This window comes from Lampetra fluviatilis, chromosome 25, assembly GCF_964198595.1.
Source record: "Lampetra fluviatilis chromosome 25, kcLamFluv1.1, whole genome shotgun sequence".
NCBI lineage: Eukaryota > Metazoa > Chordata > Hyperoartia > Petromyzontiformes > Petromyzontidae > Lampetra > Lampetra fluviatilis.
The window spans coordinates 10864890-10871703 of NC_136299.1; the positions used below are offsets into that span (position 1 = coordinate 10864890).

Consider the following 6814-nt stretch of genomic DNA (forward strand, 5'->3'; position numbering starts at 1 on the left):
CCTGACGAGGCTCTTAGGAGTTCACAGAGTGCAATGTAGGGCATCAAGGTGGCGCAGTTGGTAACGCGCGTGCCTCGCAACAAGTACGACCTGAGTTCGATTCCCGACTCGGGCGTCTGAGTTTCTATGATCTCCCCATGGGTTTCCTCTGTGTTCTCTGGTTTCCTCCCATAGTTTAAAAAAACCCCATACAATGTTAACTGGTAATGCCCATACAACTGTGCAGTGGACACCTCCAGGCTATCTGCCCATGGATCGTGATGATGAAGATGATGATTGGCCAACATCCCAATGATAATTGTTTTTTTACCCTTTTATCTGGCAAAAAAAACTGACACTTTTTTTTCAAAAGGTGTCAGTTTTGTTGCCAGATAAAAGGGTAAAAAAACAATTATCATTGGGATGTTGGTCAATCATCATCATCATCACGATCCAGATAAAAGGGTAAAAAAAACAATGATCATATTTTGCTACCGGCAAAGGAGGTTCCAATGGTGAACATCCCAATGTTCAAGATTTTACGTGCAAATGACTCGATTGGAATTACGCACGGCAACATCGCCCCCTGCATGGCCCTCCAAGTGTAGCAATCATGATGACAACACCCAAAAAAGACGTGGTAAACCAGGGGACGGTGCAGCACTTCCGGGACAACCAACGTGGAAGAGCGTTCTGAACAACTCCGTTTATATTCCCGCTCTCACGCACCCACGTACGGGAACTTCGCCCACACGTGTAGTAGTTATTTACTCGTCTTTATGTTAACACGCTCCTATCCCCGGCTGCGCTCTTTCTGTGCCGCAATGCATCAATGTAGACGCTCCCGTTAATATGTCCGCCTGTTCGCTCGCTCGTGTGTGCACGTGAGACCGACCCCATTCGCCAGTTTTCACAACTGAGACGCAGCAGCCCGGGCATAGGCTAGATCCACTTGGAACATCCTGACGAAACGCTTGCTTTTTTGGGAGAAAACAACCTTTATTGCTCTCACTGATCGGATTACAAGCCAAAGTTTCCACCGCTCCAACAAATTTCATTCGCACCGCAGCAAAATAGGAACCCCCTCCCCCTCCCACCTTGCCACGCTTTTGCGGTTTTTTTCGTCCTCAAAATTAAAAGGGGGCATTTTAATTAACGGAGGTTAAAGCGTCGCTCCTCGCAACGGATCTCTGGCCAACGCCGGCCTCCTCCGCTGATCGTGAGCGCCAGCACCGTCCCCTTCCTTGAGAGCTCCGACGGCACGGCGAAGTTTCGGAGCCAGGGATATCTCTCGTGGGTTTCCACAGCCCCCCCCCCACCGACCGCCTCCCCCCCCCCACTCTCCTTTCATTTGCTGTCGACAGATGTGTGCGAATTTTGTTCCACAAGAGTTCTCGCAATATACGTAATATCTACCCAAAATGACTTTGGCTGCACGATGCGTTTTTGTTGTTGCTGCTGCTGCTCTGGCTGCTGCTGCTGCTGCTGTATCGGCGTTGTGTTTTTGCTTTGCCGATCTCTAAACTCCTTACCATTGATCTAGCCGTCAAACAGATGATCTTCCATAAAATTGAGTGCCCCCAGTAAAACGTGAGGTGGGGGGGGAGTGTGGAAAAATTGCAAAGCAGACGTTATCTTACCTCTCCCTGTGATGTTTTTTTTAAAGGCATTCTCTCTCCCGCCCTGTCTCTCCCGAAATGCGACGTCGTTTGCTCCAACTTGGTTCACGCAGAGAGTTACTCCGCTGGCCACGTGACGTGTTCTTCAGAATTGTCACGAATGTGGATTCCTTTTTGCGTCATTCCTTTTCGCCGGATTCGTTGGTATTTCGGTAAAGTCACGTAGGTGAAAATAAAAATAATATAAAGCAAACTGTTTCTTGCTGTGGCTGTCCCACCTGATGACGGAGGCTTGTGTTGCTTCCGAAACGTCGTGATTTAATTTAATTATTTAAAAAAAAATCACCTACGTGACTTTACCGAAAGAACCAAAGAGTATGGATCCTTACAGTCAGGAAAACTTCAAATCTAGAATTCGTTGGTATTGTTTGTGGATCTTTTGCGCCTAGTTTGCACGGTCAAAGGGGCCGTTCATAGATGACGTCACGCACCTAGGGGGGGGGGGGTCAGACATTTGTGACGATGTGTGACGAGGGGGAAGGGTTGAGAAATGTGACGTCACATCAAAATGCGCAACTTTACATAAATATAGACAACACGTTCTACTTAATTATATAGACTTTTTAATCAATGTTTTATCCTACAACATCAGAGTGCAGCGCCACATTTAATACGCACGACAATGACAATAGTGTAAAGCGATTTGAAGCATGTTTTATTTTTGAGAGGGGCCTGACTTTTTGTGACGCCGTGTGACGAAGGGGGGGGGGGGAGTCAAAAATCGTCCAAAATCGCGTGACGTCATTTATGGACGGCCCCAAAGTTGCGCTGGCTCCGTGAGCTTAGCATCGCTACATTTGAGGACCGTTTGCATGCATTGCAAAAACAATCGATTCTTATCAGCACAATGGAACTCATCTATCGCGGGCGTGATAATTAATTTCGCTCGATGAATTGACGTAGTCTTACATTCACAACACACATATATAGTACGTACATTCGTATTAAGTTCATATTTCAAGGAACAATATGCAAGGGCAGAGAGGGCAACTCCAGCATCAGAGGACGACGATACCGGACTGAGAACCGACCAAGGCAAACTAGGTCGCCTACCAATACTTTTAAATCTAAATCGAAATTTCATTTCTTAAAAAAAAAAAAATTAGTGTTTAAGTTATTTGTTCTTCCCCCGCACCTCCGAGTAGCCATTGTTGGCTGCGTACGGTGCGAAAGAAGTTCAACATACATACACTACGCACTCTTTTGCTGTGTAGGCGTTTATAATTAACATTGTCGAGTGCAGTTGCATTCATCAGCTTATAGCTGGTGAACGTGGACTAGTCTATTGAGAAGGTTGTGCGTTGCATGTGGGGAGGACGAGGTGATGGTTGTGGTAAATTGCCCAAGCACTATCAATAACGTACTGTGTAATTAACGGTGTAGAAGCATCGTTTGCATTGGCCAACAATTGTAAGTTTTGATGATTTTAACACCGTAGACCGCATTTTCCATCTTCGCAAAATGATGAAAATTAGAATATTCTTCACAGCGTTATTGCAAAAATATTTTATTTTTCATGTTTTAATAATATCAATAATAACGCACAGTACAGTAACGCCCTTCATCAGTCCACTGCTAGAGGATGGCCTCCCCATGCCTATCGACGTGTGTTTGATTCCTAGCCACGGCTAAGATCAGTGGCGAGTGATTTCTTGGAGAGTCTTTGGTCACCGTTGCCTTTGCAATTGCGGCACCGAAACTCCGTAACTCGTTGCCTTTCAAGGTCAGGGGACTTCCAAGACACTTTACAAATCTTCACATCTCGGCGAGAAACGCATTTGTCAAAAATCATTTATGCTCTGGGCTCTCGATATGCCAGTGCCGTCACTGTGTTCATCTGCAAAGAGCAAGTGGGACTCAGTGGTTTTCCTTTACGCATCGCGCTCGCCGCTCAAATAAAAGCAACAGCCTGGGCCAGACGTGCGTCTCGACGGAGCTTCATCTCGACTGGACTTTCCCCGGAGTGCGTGCCGTTTTGCAGGCCTGTGGATATAATAATTCGTACGCCTATTACATCAGTTTGTTATGCTATTACCCTTCTTAAAACATTTATAATCTCATGCTGGCTTGTTTTAATGGCTTTAACAGCCCTTGTGATGGGAATGTGAGAGGAAGGGAGGATTGATTTTGGTGTGGCTTGGTAATTGGTGTCCCAGCGTGGTGTATCATTACCCCAGAGTGAAAATTCTTTGCGAAGGCCCTTTTTTATCGGGTTGAAATGCCCCCTCGCTCCCCCCACTGCAATAGCAACAACGCATCGTTTTAGCAATCCTCGAGACGGATTTGAGACTGCGCTATCTTCGTTCAATGTTTTTTTGTTTCTGTTTCTCATACATTTTTCTATTCAGTTGAAGTACTTAATATTGCTTTAACAAAAAAATGTTTCTGACAATGGGATCTGCGCTATAGCCCTGCGGTTGTACCGCGCGCTGCTCGGAATTGTGGCCGACATTTCGCTGCGAGCGCTGGGGAGATTTCTTCTTGAGCGTTCAGTTCCAGAAGAAGCCTCCCCCGCACGCGGAGTGAAACGTCAGACGTCATTGCCGAACAGCACACGATAGAAACGCGAGAACTATTTATTTTTTTTTTACTAATTTTTCATTTTACAAGGTAAGGCCCACGGGAGCTATATCCTCTTTTTCAGAAGCGACCTGGCCACAAATGATAGCTCAACAAAGTGGAATTTTATAGCAGCCAAACACTCTAAAGGCGTGCCGTTGATTTTAAACGTGGAGGGAAAACCGGAAGGGACCCTGAGAAAAATTCCACGCGTCCACAGAGGAGAGAGAACATGCAAACTTCAAATATACCGCAGGTGTCAAGGGTCGGGATCGAACACACGACCTCCTGCATGCCAGGCGAGGGAGTTAACACCTCGCCACCCGCGGCACGCTCGGAGAGGCCGTACAAAACAGCCGTGGAAGACCTGCGCGGTTGATCCTCCCCGATGTTCGTCGGAGGTACGTAAGAGCGGCATCAAAAGCGAGATTTGTTTATTTCTTTCCTCCTTATTCATCTCTCAGCCATCGTTATTGCACGTGGACACAGTCTAAACAGGGCTGGGAACACACACACACGGCAATGCTTCTCAAGCAACATCTCAAATTTGGGCATTAATTTACCAAGAAAGATAACCCTTTCATTAATTTTGCCCCATTAATTTGATGAATGTTGCACACAAAAGTCAGGCGACTTGAATGATGGTGGACCGCATTCAAATCACGTTAATAAAACTGTGCAAACCGGGCGAAACGAGCACTTTGCCTAGTTTATGTCGCCACTGCAGACTGCAGCACTGTAAATTTGGTGTCTTTGCAAAATGCAAATGTCTGTTATAATTCCTCGGCGGAGGCGAAATTGGTTATCGCAGCCTTTAATTTGTTTTTGTTTGCCGAAATACCGTGGCGATATGGAGATTCCGAGAGACCACACAATAAATCTCCCCTTGCCTAATGAAGCCAGGTAAGAGTGGGCATAATAAAGGATTGTATTTTGTGCATTATCCCCGTGTGAGTGAGAGTTTACATGCAGGCGTATTCTGATGGTGACAAAATTACTTCCCCCCCGCCCGCCTCGCATTCGGCATTTTTCCAGAAATTATTGTGTTCGCATGTCCCCGCCTCCATGCCACGAACATTAGAAACAGAGTTGAAGCTGTTGAAATGACCCGTCGTAATGTAGAATAATAGTAAGGAGAATATTCTAACCCAAAATATTCACCCGTTTGTTGTCTTCAGGCTTTGATTTGTGGTCGAGGAGACGTAAGTTTGAGCACTTCGGGCAGAGGCGAGTGGCGATGCGAGCGACGGTGTGGCGATGTGCACAATTCAAGTGACGTGAAGTGAACTTGAATGGTGGCAAAGTGCTGACTCTCGGTGGTTTGGAGTCACTTTGAGATTGCCACGGAATGCGAGTGCCACCAACGAATAGTTTGTTGTAAAAAAATAATCACGATTATTATTATTATTCACATTATCGCGCAAGAAGGAGCCCCGTTTGCACGAGTACGATTGTGTGCCGCTCAATATTATTCGGCATTTGGAAAGGTTTCAGTTTTACCCGGATCACATCCTCCTCTCGAATATATTCCTTTTGGAGGAAAAAATCACCTGCTGAGAATCTCATTCTGATCGGTTCGTATCTACAGTATGAACAATAATAATAGATTTTACCCTTTCCGGTGATAAAACGAGAGGTGTTAAGATGTTCAAACACCAAATGGAAACCTTGCTTGCATGTTCACCACAATTAGTGCGTGTGTGGTGAATGCACTACTTGATTCCTTACAGAAAGTTTATAGTTGGCGTTTGAATATCTTAACACCTCCCGGTGTATTGCCGGAAAGGGTTTGAATCTACTCTTATTTGTCATGCTTTGATACTGGCAAAAATGTCCCATTATGTTTGCAGGTTGATGGGGATGCCCCTTTTTATTATCTGCATCGGTCCGGTTACTCCGACCACGTGCGTTGACTCGCAACGCGTTTGTTGTCAACTCCGTCGAGCAACCAGCAGACGTTGAGGGATCGTCTCTAAAACTCACTGTGGCTTCAGTTTAACAGACAAATTAATACTACCCAAGCGGCTTGGATCTTTGAAATAACAAACTGGAATCGTGAGTACGGATGTTGTGTAACTCAGCCACACTCGCGCCACATGGTGTCCTGTGTGTCGTGTTGTTACAGATGCTAAGTTGCGTGCCTCGTGACAGGTACATTACTGCTGAGTGTACCCGTGCACTGACAATATTCACACAAACGTAGGCACTTTTTGTAAAAAAAACAATAATCCCTGAACGCATCATCACCGTCAAAGTCGTCGTTATCGTCTACCTATCGAGCAGTGCCCTGTGGCGGTTTTGCCTAAGAAGGATTATCTTACGCACATAGATTAGCACAGGGCTGTTTAGATTTGGCACGTGTTCAGGTGGAGGAGGAGGGGGGGACAATCTGCTACTGTAGTTTAGTAATTGTGACAAATTATCCAAATTTCTCTTGCGCACGATAGCGCGGTCTTCAATACATTTGCCGTCGTGTATTTTGCACGCGCGGGGGGAATGGGGGCCATCGGTTGGCCATGTCGTGTGCTGGTTTGGTACTGTCACTGCTACGGTGCAATATTTAGTGTGGCCAACATCACCGTGGAGCTGGCAGTCTG

The 6814-nt window shown here is 45.9% G+C and overlaps 1 long non-coding RNA gene across 1 annotated transcript in view; it reads right to left on the reverse strand.

Moving 5' to 3' along the window:
* LOC144941909 (uncharacterized) overlaps positions 1–1673 on the reverse strand; it is a 42424-nt gene extending 40751 nt beyond the window's left edge. Inside the window, exon 1 of the long non-coding RNA XR_013639288.1 lies at positions 1620–1673. This is a non-coding gene — a long non-coding RNA (uncharacterized LOC144941909). The remainder of the gene's footprint in view (positions 1–1619) is intronic.
* Between the last annotated feature and the right edge of the window lie 5141 nt (positions 1674–6814).